Below are 14887 nucleotides of genomic sequence, written 5' to 3' on the forward strand. Positions count from 1 at the left end.
CGAGGAGCTCCCGCAGCAGCTGCAGGCGAGGGGCAGGGAGAAAGAGGCTGGGGAGCCGGGGGCTCGCGCTGCTGGCTCTCGCTGCCGCGCTGGTGCTGGGGAGGCGGCGGTGCTGCGGGGGCACCGGGCTCTGCGGGGGCACCGGGCTCTGCGGGGGCACTGGGCTCTGCTGCCCACCTTCCTCGTGCCCTCGGAGGAGCAGGCGTGTGGGGCTGGTGTCATTGCTTCCTGGGGGGATAGGGAGAGGTTTGGCCGTCCTCTGGGAGGCACACAGCGTTCTGTGGGGGAGAAAACAGCTCTGCAGGTGCTTTCTAGACTCAGAATAAGAGGAAATAGTCTGACCAGCCGTCGCCGAGAGCGATGAACATGCGGCGTTGCCTGCTGGAAAGGAGCTGGAGGCAGCACAGCCTGCCCTCCTGGGCCTCCCCAGCGCCAGTTCGCTCCTGGCCCTGCTAAACTCTGACCTCAAACCAGGGCTGAGTTGCAAAGTCTCTTGAAATGGGGAGCCAGGACGGATGAGAGGTTTGTTTGTTATTGTGTGAAGTCTACTCTTACCTAGGAGACAAACAAAAGGTGGCTTAGCTTCATATTTTTGAGAATGTGAAGTGGTTCGTGTGGCTGTCATTACGACGCGCTTTGAAACGCTCACGTGGGGGATGCCGGGGAAGAGCTTCTGTTCCTCCTCAGCTGCTGAAGCAACGCGGTACAAATGCTGAGGTCTGTGTTCACCAGAATTCATACCTTTGTTATGGACGTCCAGTTTTATTTCTCTGTTGTGGCTCACAAAGCAGATTGAGGAAGGTTTCCAAAGGCACAGTGACGAGGCAGCTGCTGTTTCTGCTCCCCCAGCCCCTCCTGATGGCAGCGCTATCTCCGTGCTTCGGCACGCTCAGCCCCTTCGCCTCCTGCCCCTGCGTGAAGTTGCCTTCGGATGGGGACGTTCTGCTGTGTGCAAGCACATTTGTGCAGACGTGACTACCCCACAGCCTAGACAATGAGAGGAAACAGCCACGGGATATATCAGGAGGGCTGCAGCTTTAGGTAAGAGCAGCACCGACTGCCGTCTGTTTACTGACAGATCTCTCGTTTTATAAATAACTGAAAAATTTTAAACTAAACTTCTTTGAAAACATCATTTTTAACATCCCCATTTCATAGGTTTCAGCTCTCAAGTTGCTCTGAAACAAAGGCACCAGCTGCCCTCGGGTGGCACGGCAGGGTGACAGCCAGCGTGGCACAGCTCGCACGTGTCCCGTGCCCTCCTGCGGGCAGCCGTGTGAGCAGGGAGCTGCGAGTGCTCAGACTCCTGCTGGGTTGGCCACATACATGAAATATAAAAAATTGCTCCTAAGCAGCAAAGGGAGCCATGAGCTGGCTCTGGCTCTGAAAAATGTCCTACATTTGTCTGGGATGAGGAGGGGACGCAGCCTGTGCTGGGAGGGGACTGATCGGTGGCAGCTGAGCGGCCGCGTGCTGCAAAGAGCCCCTGCTCCCCGGCTGGGATGTCTCCTGCTGGCAGTCAGAGCAAGGAGCTCAGGCTGAACCAAGTAAGGAGTGATGGATTAAAGTATCCACGGAATTAGTGCTTTGCACCTGGCAGCTGAAATGTGTTATTTGGCAATGCGGCAGCCTTTGCTTGGAGGGCCCTCTTGCAGCTGAAATCTAGGCACACTCCAGCTTCTGTTGACATGGCAGTGGGAGTCACAGAGTTATTTACTGGGATTTTTACAAAAGTAAGAAGGCTGCATCGCGTCAGCTGGGTATCACAGGGACAAAACACACAGGATGGCAGACCCTGCTCCCCTCTCTGCCTACAAGCACCATTTGAAAACACCCTGCCTTTTTTGAGCATCCCTGCCGTTCCCTCTGCAGACCTGAGCCACGCGTCTAACACGGGTGAGGAGAGGTGGCTGCTGGAGCATGCTCCAAGTTCTCTGGCACCGGGCTGTTTCTCAGCTGCTCCTCCTGCTGAGAGTGAGAGCTGTGTGCTCGATGAGCCCCGAGCTGAGCCCTAACACTGGCATGGATGGAGTGCACGTGCACTCAGGCTTCAGAAGGGTGCACCTGGTAATTCTGCTGGTAAGCGCCCGGGTTAGTGTGAGGAGTGGTGTTTAAGTGGCTCGATATGGTTAGACTGGCATGATAGTACCCCTGCGGAATGGCTTTTTGAAAATTCCCTTTTAATTTTCTGAAATTGCAACGGTTAAATGTTTCTGGAGGGCTGCTCATTTTATTAAATACAGCTGCTGTAATAGCCAATGGTCTTGTACCAAACAACGTGAACAAAAAAAAGCAACCTACATGCTAGTGATTAGAGCAGAAATTCTGCGCTTGTTCTTCTCCTTACTCGTGCTCAGGAGAATGTTGCTTGACAAGAGGTAACAAGCTGTGTGTGAAAGCAGGCGTGACGGGCCCTTGGAAGCGCGTGCTGCAGGGAGGCGCCTCGGAGCCCTGTCCTGCGGAACGGGGAGCTCAGTGTGGCTTCTCGGTGGCCTGCAGGTAAATGAATGCAGAAACCACTCCTGCTGCAGGTGAAGGGGTTACCTGTGCAGGTGGGGGCAAAACGTGCAGCAAGGGGATGCAGCCTGGAAGAAGAGGGTGCGGGTAAGAAAGAGCGGGGGGGGGTAAAATCTCTCTCCCTTCAGGTCTCAAGTTGTAATTTCTATTTTGGAGATGAATGGAGTAGGACTGGGGCACAGGGAAAGGTGGGAGTACCTGCACGTGGGCAGAGTGCTGTGGCTCATGGAAAACAGGTGCCCTTAGAGAGGGAAAGCCACAGGAGGGTGGTTTGAGTCTGTAGCTCTTGCATTTGTCTGTGTAAATCCATCTGGGGATCTAATTCACAGGATACCAAGAAGGTGAAATAGATATCTTACTGGTCTGCTACGGTTACTTAAATTAAAGAATAAGAATTTAGCACTGTTTTGGTGGGGCAACTGTTTTTTTTTTTTTTTATTTTTCTCCATCATACGTTCACCGGATATTCAAAGGGATGGGAGCAATCTCTTCATGTTTCCTTGGACAACGAGGCTCATTTCACTGCTAGGCAAAGCTTCCCATGTTTGTAGGAAAATAACAAACAATTTGTTTCGCAGAGCAAGGTTTTATAGTTGTTTGTTGTAATTGGCACGTGAAGATGTGACAGAAAGGCATCCAACTTTTGCCAATTTGTCTGGCTCTGGCAATTTCTCCTGCGAACTGATTGCTGGCAAAGTGCAGTGTTGCTTTCATTAGCTACCTCTGAACTTTTCTGGATGGAAGTGAGAAAGCAATCACTGTGTGTGCTGGGGGCAGGGCAAGGCAGGAGTTTTGTTTTCTTTTCATAATATTTCATGTGATAGCCCAGACGTGAGGGTGGGAATTACTTTTTTCCCCTCCTATTTCTGAACACAGACTGAATGCAAGATCCCGGAGGCACAGCGGCCCCTAAGCCAGCACAGCCTCTTGCGCTGCAACGAGGTTGGGGAAAGGCCTCAGCTCCCGGGGATGCTGGGCAAGGCTCTGGCGCAGTGGGAAGAAGGACTGTGATGCTCCTAGGAGACAGCCCACGAGCTGTCCAACCGAGGGGTGGTGTCGCCGTGCCAAGGGCTGCGCGTTGGGCACAGGAGGTCCCACGGCATGAACCCCCTGAGGAGCGGCACGCGAAGCCCCGGGAGCTGCGTGTCCCCCGGCTGGAGCCCTCTGTCCCTGTCGTGTCCCCCTGCGACACGATGATTTGCTGTTTGTAAGACCTGGCTTTGGGGCGTGCATGTGAAATGCTCAGCGGAGAGGCGAAAGGATGTCTGTCATGGGCAGGTTCGTGGAGCTGTGCCCGTGGCCAGGGGCTGGAGGTGCGGCTGGCCCCATCGCTCCGAGGATCTTCTGCAGGGGCAGCTACTGCTGGGCTCTTCCCATCCCTGCTGTTGATCCTCCACCTCTAGAAGATGTCAGCCTGGATTAATAAAAAGCACAGCCTGAAACCGAGGTGGGAACCCTTTCTTTGGTTTACAGTAGCTCTTCCAGACTGTATTTTTCATACACTGATTTTGGTCCCCCATGAGCTGCAGATTGCTGCCTGCCGTCAGCCTGTGCTCGATGCCTGCCTGGCCCCTTCCTGCCCTCGCCCTCTTCCCCCTGCACCCTCCAGCACAGCCTCTGTTTTTGGGCCAGGTTGGACCTTCTGCACGGCAGGCTTTGAGGAAAGGGGACAGGAGAGGTCTGGAGCTCCGTGCTGATGGTTGCAGGCTGCCGGGAGCGCTCCCACTCCTTGTGCAGTAATTAGTTCAGCATTTCCTTATGCTCACAACTGTGAACCATATGCTCGGCACTGCTGTATAACGAGCAGCATTCCCAGCTCAGCAAACCGCTGCAGAGCTTCAGAAGGGTGGATGCAGTGCCCGACCCCAGCGCGCTGCTGCCTGCGTGGGCACTGCAGCGAGCGGTGCCCCTCAGTCCCTCTGTCCCAGCCCCTCCGGCCATCCCGGCGGGGCTCTGCCCCAGCTGCTGCTCCTCCTGCGCTCCCTGGGGCTCCCGGGGCGATGTACTGCTGCCGAGTGCCCGGGGCACAGCAGCTCAGGTGCTGAGCGAGGGGCAGAGCTCGAGGACTGGCGGCAGGGGCTGGGAAGAAAAGCTGCACCTGAATCCTGTGACCCGGAACCCAGAAGTCTGCTGCCGAGCTTCAACAACGTGATGCTTACAGCCTTCTTACTGATGTGCCAGCGAAAAACGTTTTGTCTACGACTCGCTGCTCTGCAGATCGTGCTGCCTTGCTCAGGACCCCCGCTCCCACGGGTGGCACTGCCGTGCGAGCGGTGCACAGCAAGTGGCTGGGCACGGGTGCCAGGGGCTTGTAGGCAAAGTGCTGCCCCTGGGCTGGGGCTCGTGCCAAAGGCACCCACCTCTCGCTGCCCGAATCATGTTGTCTGCAGCCGTCAGTGCCTCACCCTGTGCTGTGTGACAGCCACTGCGTGCTGCACGCACGCTTATCGCTTGTCTGGTGATTGCCATCACGCTGTGCAGACCCAGGGGTGGTTCTGTGGGTCTGAGCGGCCACAGCTCTGTGCAGCCACATACTGTCCTGTGGCAGAAAGCTGGGCTGCCCCTGGGAGGCTGGGGAGAGCTCTCAAAGGGAAAAAACATCCTTTTGAAATCACATTTTGAATCCAGAAAGAGCTAGGGAACTGAAAGCACGTGGTGGAAGCTGCTTTGCCCTGGCTGCCATGTGGGTGCAGATAACCCAGCTGTGCCTGCCGCCAGCATCACGAAGGATGTCGTTGCGTGGGGACGAGGTGCTGCAGCGGCTTTGCTGGAGTATCAGGCACAAACACGCTATCCGGCACACAGCGTGAGTGCTTTTGAATATATTTTTGTCTTGAAAAGATGACTGGTTGTGGTCTCTGCTGTAAGAATCTCTGAGCTCTTTAAAAATAAAAAGCCATTACATAATGTTTTATTAAGAGCGCATCAAAGTGTTTGGCAAGTAATAAATTACATGTCACGGTGCTGCCATGATGCAGTCACTGAGATAAAGGTTCACAGATAGCTTCAGCTGCCTTCAAAGCTTTGTTTTCCATCGGCCCCTTGGAGCTGCAGGTCCCCTGGCTCTGCTGCACAACATTTTGCTAGCAGGAGAGGGTAAGCTAGTAAGAAGCAGGATGAAATTCACTGTTCTGAGTGCAGTCTGGGGGTCACTTCACTGAAGTTTTTTCAGAAAAGTGATGGTTTCAGGAAAGGCCTTGTTGCTTTTTAGAAGCTGGATAGGGTTGTGCTCGCTAGTTCATGCTGGTCATCCTACCAGGGCTGTGTTCTTCTGTAGTAAAATTTATTACTAACACAAACACCTGATGGCTGGGCTCTGCTCCACTGAGCAAGCGTGGGTGGTGGGAAAACAGCGGCTGCTCCCACAGGGGGACTGGCAGACACATCTGTCACTCTTCCACTTGGGAGGTTCTTTGAGGAATACTTTGCTTATCTGGGTTATAACTGCCTGTAATTACGGGTGCGTACAAGTGTTAGATAATAAATACCCATTAACCTCCTCCTTGGGAAGATACAAATGCAGCTGGCAGGCAGGGGCAGGCTGAAAGGCAGCGGTCTCCCTGAAGTCTCGTGGTGGGACCCAAACTGGTGGGATCGCTGCTTCAGTGCTGCTGTGATGAACTGTCCTTCCCCCGAGCTTTCTTTCCAGATAGCAAAGCTAACAAAAATCCCGAAAGCTTACAAGGGACAGATATGTAAATATCTTTATCAGTTGCTTCTGACCCCATATTCCTAGGGGTGAGGACAAGCAGAGCCGTACCCGCTCCCTCCGTGCTGTGCCGTGGGTGCCGTTTGTTGTCATCGTGGCAAATTCAGCTGCAGTCTCATCTGCAATAACTGGCTGAATGCTGAAGGGAAAAGGAAGCTGAGTGTCTTTGGCATTTTAGAATAATGTGCCTTTTTTCATCTTGCCTAATTTAATGTGTGGTTCAGATGTTCCTGTCTGAGAGCTGTGATAGATCTTGCCTGTAGTGTGTAAGTGCTATACGGTCTGCGTTGCTCAGAGAGTAGCTTGTAGCTATTCATGCCTTGAAATAAAATATGAGGATGTTTAAATTCTCCCCTTTACATTTTGCACAGCAGTTATTAGTGAAACCAATGTATTTTTTGGCAGTCTTTGCTATTACTTTGTGACTATTTGTGTTTAACTAATAGCCTTTCTTTTCCCCCAAATTTCTCCTCGTATTCGGAGGCTTCAACAATACTCAAAACAGCAGTTTGCTGTAATGGCATGGCCTCATTAGGTTGATACATTTGAACATACATACTAATAAGGCTGTCATAAGGAGAAGGATACTTTATTTTGTTCTTCCCTGGGGTTGCCACTTGAAATAAGACCAATTGCCAATGGTGTGCGGTGCATTTCACCACAAGGAAGAAGGAGGCAAAGGCACCGAGGGCTTCATCGGGCTCTGGAGAAGCTGCATGCTTGCATGAGCAACGCTTCTCCCCCGTCTACCTATCTCACCATTTGCTCTGCATAGAAATGAATTTCACAGGTAGCACTTCTAAATTCATAATTAACTCCAAGTCCATAATTTCCAAGTGTGGGTAGATGAACTGCTGCTCAGCTCAGTGAGCACTAAAAATAGAGCTGCAGAGAAACCCCATGCCAGCTCACGAGCTTGGTTACATTAAATGTTTAATTAACAAAATTTTACTGCATTACTTATGGCTGTTTCTTCAATATATTGCTGTGTTTCATGAATGATACTGAGAAGTCTGCACTTGTTTTGTCATGTTTGTCATAAAGCTTAAATGAGTTTTTTTTTTTTTTTGTAGAACAGACGACATTGAGGGTTTTCTTTCCCTTTTTTTAGTAATGGGCTCTGGAGAAGGTTTTTCTTTCTTTCTCATTATAATGGAGCCTTCTATTTCTTTTGAGGCATTGGCTGTATAAATCTAAAAGCTCTCATAATGCCTCATTTCAGCTTTAATAGTCATCCCGATTTTTTTGTTTGGAAAATACAAGCAACGTGGAATTGCAATTACAGTACAGACGCGTGAGCAGCGTACCAAGCCGCCCATCCCTCGGGAAGCCGCCGGGCTGCACGGCGCAGAGCCCGGCCGGGGGCTCCTGCCCGGGTCACAGCTCCTCACCCCCGCAGAGCCCCACGCGGCGCTGGCTCGGACATCAGCTGCAGCCCTTTTCCTTCCCAAGGCAGGCTTTGGGTTGCTCTTTTGGATATGTGCAGAGCCAAACGAGAGGAAAAAATGCAGTTTGGTTGTGTTCGGGTGAACTCTAGAACTCTATCTGTGTGAGCCTTTTGAAGTCTTGTCCTCTGATTTTTTTATTTTTGTATTTTTTTTCCCCTGAAGCTGTAGAGGACTCCTGCTTATACCTGAAGGACAATTCTTCATTAACAGTAGATATGCCCTCAAGAAAGGCTGACCCTAACAAATAAGAAGCAGTCTGCAGCAGGTCTGTCAGTTTTGGCTTCTTCTCCATTTGTTTCCCAAGCTTTTCGGTGGCTGCCTGCTCCCTGCCGACAGCCCCAGCTACGAGGCTGGCAACCAAGCAGGGCGTTTTGTACAAAAAGAAGTTCTGCCACTGCTGTTGATCCTTCCTCTAATGGGTTTTCATTTGCAGGTAAGAGCTTGAAATTCCCTGCATGACAGGCTAAGAGCTGTGTTCATTGTTGAAGACAGAGATGCATTTCTGCCTTCTCTATGCATTCCCCACGGACGGGAATTTTTCTCCCTATGGCAACAATTTCAGCTCAACGCACCCGCTGAGTGGTTTGGGGGCACTCTGAAGCACCCATTCCATTACTCATTCTGCAGAATTCAATTCAAAGCATTTGTTTTAATTAGATCTTTTTTATTTAATTATTTTTTTTTAATTAGATCAATTGGCATAAGAAATGGAAGAAATAGGAACATTCTTGGCATCAGTGAAATAGATGACGTCCTTCTGCAGCCCGCCTCTCCTGTATGATAAAAATGACTATGTGCTCTGCTTTCCATGGGACTTTGACCTCAAATGCAGTGCAGCTTCAGTGGGGAATTACCTTGACGCACAACAATCAATGTACATATATTTTAGTTACTTAATTTCTGGCAGCATTATGTACTGTTACAAACCTGCTTTGGCCACGTTATTTTCCTTCTGATAGGCGTTGTGATATTGATCTTCACCCTGAGCCGAAGCCGCTCTTTGCTCAGCCACGAGGCTGGCTGCTCCTGTGATGGGGCAGGCCGGGCAGTGGTGCTCAGGGGGCAACCCCGTGCTCCCGCCCCTGCCGTGCTGCAGGCCTGCTTGCCCCACACTGCTCGTGCAGTGCCTGGGGGATGTGGCCGGGACTGGGCTCATCCCGACCCACTCGTCCCTGCCGGTGCTCCCGGGGTGCCGACAAGCAGGACCCCTGTCCCCAAGCAGCTTGCGGGTGCTGCGCTTGCAGCCGGACCTGTCCCCAGTCTGTGTACAGCCATAAACTGCTCACAATAAGCCCACTAACACAGTTTTGCCATTTGTAAGCGGCGTTTCCAAAACCAGCTCCAACCCAGCCCTAAGGCATGGCATGCCACCTTGCCACGGCACTCCCTCGTCGTGCGGGAGGGAGACGGGGCCCTGGGGGTGCACAGGAGTGCCCACCGTGACTCCCCTAGGGGCACTCAGGTGCTTTGTAGGTGATGTGCAGAGCCTGCTTTTCTGGCGAGCCTTCAAACAGCTGTTAGCTTTAACAGGGCTAAAACCTGCTGCAGTTTGGAGCCGTCTCTCCCAGCCGCAGAGGCTGCGAGGAGCGGGGAGCCAGGCTGCCGGCTCCTGCTGCGGCGGGCAGGTAAGCTCGGGGCCGGGAGAAAACACATCGAGCTCATTAATCACTGCTCTGAAAGGTGAACCTGGTTCTGGTGTGCTGTTCAGTCCTGCTGCTGTTTAGGAATACAAATCATGATGGTTAGCAGTTTCCATCTTCAAAACCCTTTATGGACATGAACAAATCCATCCTCATGGCACGGCCTGAGCAGTGCCCGGAGCACTCCCAGGTGCTGGCGAGGTGGTGGCAGCCGCGCTCCCCTTCCTGTCAGGAAACCAGCCCTGGTCTCTGAATTAACTGCAGGTGGCAGGAGTGTGACAAACTCGGTTTTAGGGTGAGTTTCTGATTGCTTTCTGTGGCCAAGGAGGTAAATATTGCTGAAGCAGTTGCTCACAGAAATGCCAGATGCAATGTTTCACCTCAAACCACGAGGACTACAGGGGCAGCAGTGCTTGGCCTCTAAAGATGTGCTGCTTTTCGCCACAATACTGCCAAATACGCGATGTGCTGTCTGTCCGTGCCAGGATGGTGTCGGACTGCCCAGCACACAGCGCGGGGCAGCTGCGGGGCACTGAGACCCCCGGTTCCCGTTGCCCCTTTGGCTGGGCACCGAGCAGGGCGCGGGGGGGAATCACCACCCGCAGCCCCCCGCGCCTGAAGGAGTCCTCCAGACACAGGGGCACAGCAGCTCTCGTGTGAGAGGCACTTGGGTGGTGCGGGTGTTGATGAAAAACATTTTTAAAAAAATTATATTAAAAACTATTATCTCACGTTGCTCATTTTAAGGTAGATGTTGCCTTACACTAGCACGCCGCATTATAATGTGCGGCAGGTATTGCAAGTTGTGTGACAGATGCATTTTGCAACAGGGTTGATTCCTACAAGCTCGCAAAACCATTAATCCATCATCGCTACAAGGGAGCTGAGATATGCTCTCCTTTCTCTGTGCTCAGAGGATCAGAGGATGCTGATTTATTTATTTTTGGCCTTTTTCCAGCTGCTTTAAATCCCTGTGGTATGAAGAGAAAATCTACTTCGTTCTCTTCCTACTTGTGCAGCATGTTCGGAAGGAAGTGGCGCGCAGGGGTCTTATTTCCCGGTGCTGAGACCACCACACACAAGTGCCCCTGTCCCGGTGGCTGTTCCGTGGCTCGGACAGCTTTCTGCCCCGAGGACCAGCAAAGCCCTTGGGCCAGGAACCCATGGAGATGGGTGAGTGCCTGATCACAGGCAGAAACACCTCGTCTAGAATGTCGGTCCTAGGCTGTATTTTTATCCACTTTATAGAAACTGCAAGGGTTTTTTTGAGCTATCTGACGATTAGAGGCTGATCTCAGCAGCTGGGCTCCTGCCTGGGCTCCTGGCCATCCCACCAGGTGCTGGGCGAGGTGCAGCCACACACCTCTAGGTGCATGCGGCGAGCTGGTCCCTCTGCCTGACAGGGGTGGGCAGAGTAATTCACATCTCTAATCTCTTGTTAACCTCTTGAAAAATGAGTGATGAGGGAAAACTGAAAGATGGGGGAAGCAAGGAGAGTCAGCAGCCGATTCCATTTTATTTATTTATTTATTTTCCTGGAGCATCCCTGAATGTTCTTGCCATAAAAGCAGCCCTGAGCAGTGATGCTGTGTACTTAGAGGAATCACCCCGTCTGCCCATGTCACCCCTTCCCAGCCCCGTTGTGCCGGCAGGACAGGGCATGGTGAGTCCTGCTCTCACCCCCGGGGACACGAGCCCCTCGGGCTGTGCGTGAGCGCCGGGTGCCACCCGTCACACCGCTCCCTGATAACGCGCTGCAAGGCAACAGGGGCGTGGGAGAGACAAACAGAAGGTTACAGAAGTCCAGGTAGGTGACATTCGTTGGTCTTTCCTTGTCAAGCAATGCAGTGACTCTATCACAGAAGGCCACCAGGTTGGTCAGGCACGACTTGCCCTTGGTGAAGCCATGCTGGCTGTCTCGGACCCTGGCTTGTCCTGCATGTGCCTTGACATTGCTTCCAGGAGGATCTGTTCCATGATCTTCACAGGCACAGAGGTGAGGCTCACTGGTCTGTAGCTCCTGGGTCCTCCTTTCCACCTCTTTTAAAGATGGGAGTGACGTTTCCCTTTTTCCAGCCACAGGTACCTCACCCGACTGCCAGGACTCTTCAAACAGGATGGAGAGAGGCTTGGCAACTCCGTCGGCTCCCCCAGGACCGTGGGATGCATGGCATCAGGCCCCATGGACTCGTACCTGTTCGGTTTCATCGGGTGGTCTCGAACTTGCTCCTCGCTTACAGTGGGAAGGACTTTGCCCCCTCAGCCCCTGCCTGGAGGTTCTGGACTCAAGAGACGTGGCAAGCCTGGCTGGCAGCGAACAACTTGTTGAGCACCTCAGCCCTCTCCGTGTCTGTTTTATTTACTGCCCTGTTCTGCGCTCTCTTGTTACAGCAGGCGCGAGGACCAACGCCTCCAGCCCCCGCTGCCTCCCTCCTGGGCCCCCAGGCACAGGGGCGGCCTTGGTGCTGGGTCCCTTTTCCCGGGGCTGGCAGTGGGGGCTCTCAGCCTGGGGCAGCTTCTTTTCTATGATAGTATTTTTTTTCTGTGATTTGGTGTGGGTTTTATTCAAGGCTTGCTTTGGTAATATGTTTACAGATTACTATTTTAAAGACTCTCAGCTTGGCTCCTTGTACTTATTTTGTTTTATACACACATGTATTCTGCAGATAACACAGAGGAATTCAGCTCGTTTCATTAAAAGTGAAGGGAAGGAGCCTCGGAGAGGCACAATCTGCACTCAGAAGTAATGAACTTGCTGCGAGCGAGGACAGCTTGTTCTCTCCCCAGTTATTTATTTACTTGCTTGTTTGCACGACGGCAGATGGATATCGGTGTGCGCTGGGCTTGCTTTGCAGAGGAGGTGCAGAAGCTAAACCGCTGCTAAACTATCTGAAAGCAGTTCAAATGAAGAACTTCTCCCCTGATAAGAGGCTAAAAGTATGGCTTAATTAGATGAGCAAAGTAGGAACTGGAGGAGGAGGATGTGGCTGCCTCAGAGAAATGCACTGAGGGCTAAACCCCAGGGAGAGAAAAGCAATATTTAACCTAAAGGACAGTGCTGGCACAGGGACAAATGGATTTAAAATTTCCATGAATAAGTTTAGGCTGGAAAGTAGAAGAAAGTTTCTGCCATTCAGAAGAATAAATTATAGAATAGCTCCCTATAGAAGAAGAGGAAAAAAAAAAAGTAGTTTCTTTTAAGATAAATTTTATGTCTTTATGAAAATTAGCATATGGTATGATCCCATGGAAATATTAAATGTTCTAGGTAAGTCTTTGCACAGGAGATTGACTAAGCATTTGCCATCAAGGATCGGGGGTCCTAAAGAAATACAATACATCACAATTACCCTATATACTCTAGGTTAACAACATTTTCCCAATATGTTATTTTAGCATGAAATTATTTTCAAAAGTATCTTGGAGTACAGCTAAAGTGTGTTCAGTACTCTTTCTTCTTCCTGTGCTTACTTTCACATACATGTACTTTATTCTTTGATTAATAAATTTACTTTGCTATCCGTACACAGTGAAAGTACCCTATTAAAAAAGACTGAATATTTAACTGAAGTTTAAACTTGTCATTCAATGATCTGATAAAAAATGTCATAAGTTATTCAAATTCCAAATTAAATCCCTGGGCAAACATTTCAAAAGAAGTTGCTGATTTGTCAATGTGTACCACCTTATTTGTTGGAAATTTTCAATAACTAAATCATAGTGCTTCTGCAAAAAACACTAAATCGACAAGTTGATAAGGATGGTCTGATGTCCTGAATATTGAGTTATTTCCCAGTGTTCCATTTTTGTTGGTCTGAAATTGTCTCTACCTACCCTCTAAAAATCCATTTTTATTGTGATGGGATTTTATGTTCATATAATTTTGCAGGTTATTTACTGTGAATGAGAAAAGAATGAGTTTTAAAGAGATGTGATGGATAAATGATGCGTACCTCTCCAGCTTGCTATTTTTCTTTTAGTTATAAGTAATATATTCATTCCTTCTTATAAGGCAAAGAAAATTATACAGTAAGAGACAAACCCCAGGAGCACCTCTCTGGGAACCCCTCCGTGCAGCAGCAGCTACGGGCAGGAGGAACACCGGGGCTTCTGCAGTCATGCCTGGTCCACGCTCATGTCTCCCGCTTGCAATTTCATAGTGGTAAAATATTTGCTTTCCAGCTTAGAGGAAGGGAACGGAGATCCACTGCTGTTATCTGCAGAAGTTAAATAAGGATCTCCTTTTAAGTCAGAGCCAAGTTTTAAAATGCTGCAGAAGCCCAGTAAATGGTGGTGGATTGGCTTTTCTGACCCACCGCTCACCAGCTCCTTTTATCTGCTCAGGCTCACACGTCCTAGATCAAGGAGGCAATTTCCTTTACAACAGCCTGGGATGCACAAGCCTCAATACACCAGCAGTCATCTTAGTTTTCGGGATCAGTGGACTACAAAGAGAAAAGAAAGAGAACAATTTAATAACATTTCTTTTCCATAGGCAGCTAAGTCTGGGCACGCAGTCTCTCCCTCTGCTTTCTCTTCCTTAGCATGCACTGCTTATCCCACCAGATGCAGGAAAGCCCCTGAACTAAAACGTAAGTCCAAATAGGAAAGAAGCGAGAGGAAGTCTAAAAAGAGAAAAACCCTTTTCACCCCCTCTAAAATTCATACGAAATGTGTTCAAAGCAATCCACTGGCATCTAGGTTGCTGTATTGTTAGGAGGCTGCATACCACCCCGGAGTCCCTCTTATTTCTAGTCTGTATGTTACACAGCTAAAAAGGCTCTGCATGACAAAAAAGGAGTGTGAAAAAACTGCTTTCAGGCTTAAAAAAAAAAACAACTCGTTTTCTGTTCAGCTTGCTATGGCACTGAACAGCTTCCCTCCCCCCCCCTCCCCCCCCTTTTTTTTGCTGTGACAGCAAAACCCACCTTGTCGGTACTTTTTCTCTCTGGGAGTTAATATTCCAGTCCTGCAGCTCCCTGCAGCAGGCAAGCCTCACGCATTCCCCACGCCTCGTGGAAGGACCTATCCAGGCGGGGAAGGCACGCGCCGCCTGCCAGCCCTTCGCCCCAGCCCGTGCTGTTAGCTTTCCGCCCCACGTTTCCCTGCCGTGGCCCGGCGGCGGGCACATCTGCAGGGCACAGCTGGAGCGCTGCCCGTCCCCAGGGCTCGGAGCCGAGCTGCTCGTGCCGGCTCTCCTGAGCCTGCTGCCACTGCACGGCTGCGCCCTGGGTGCTGCAGCCGCAGCCGGGCCTCGGGGAGCACCCCCGCGTGTCGCTGCTCCCGGGCATGCAGGATGGCAAGTGCTGAGCAAAGCTCTGGTGGTGTCCCATGGGTGTTATTCTTACCGTGCTTGACGTTTATGCACTTTTCCTCTTTTGATGTTGCTCCTGTACAGGAGGTGCTGCTTTGGGCAGTATGAGAGCTTAAGGAAAGCCTCGTCCTCCTTCCACAGAAGTGGATTCAAAGCACCAGTTTGTGCCTCTTCTCAATACAGGAGATGTATTAACAGATATTTAATTTCCTCTCTTACCAGATAACCTGTGTTTTCCCAGTGTTTGCAGAGGGGTGGT

The sequence above is a fragment of the Anser anser genome (genome assembly GCF_964211835.1).
Source record: "Anser anser genome assembly, chromosome: 5".
Taxonomy (NCBI): Eukaryota; Metazoa; Chordata; class Aves; order Anseriformes; family Anatidae; genus Anser; species Anser anser.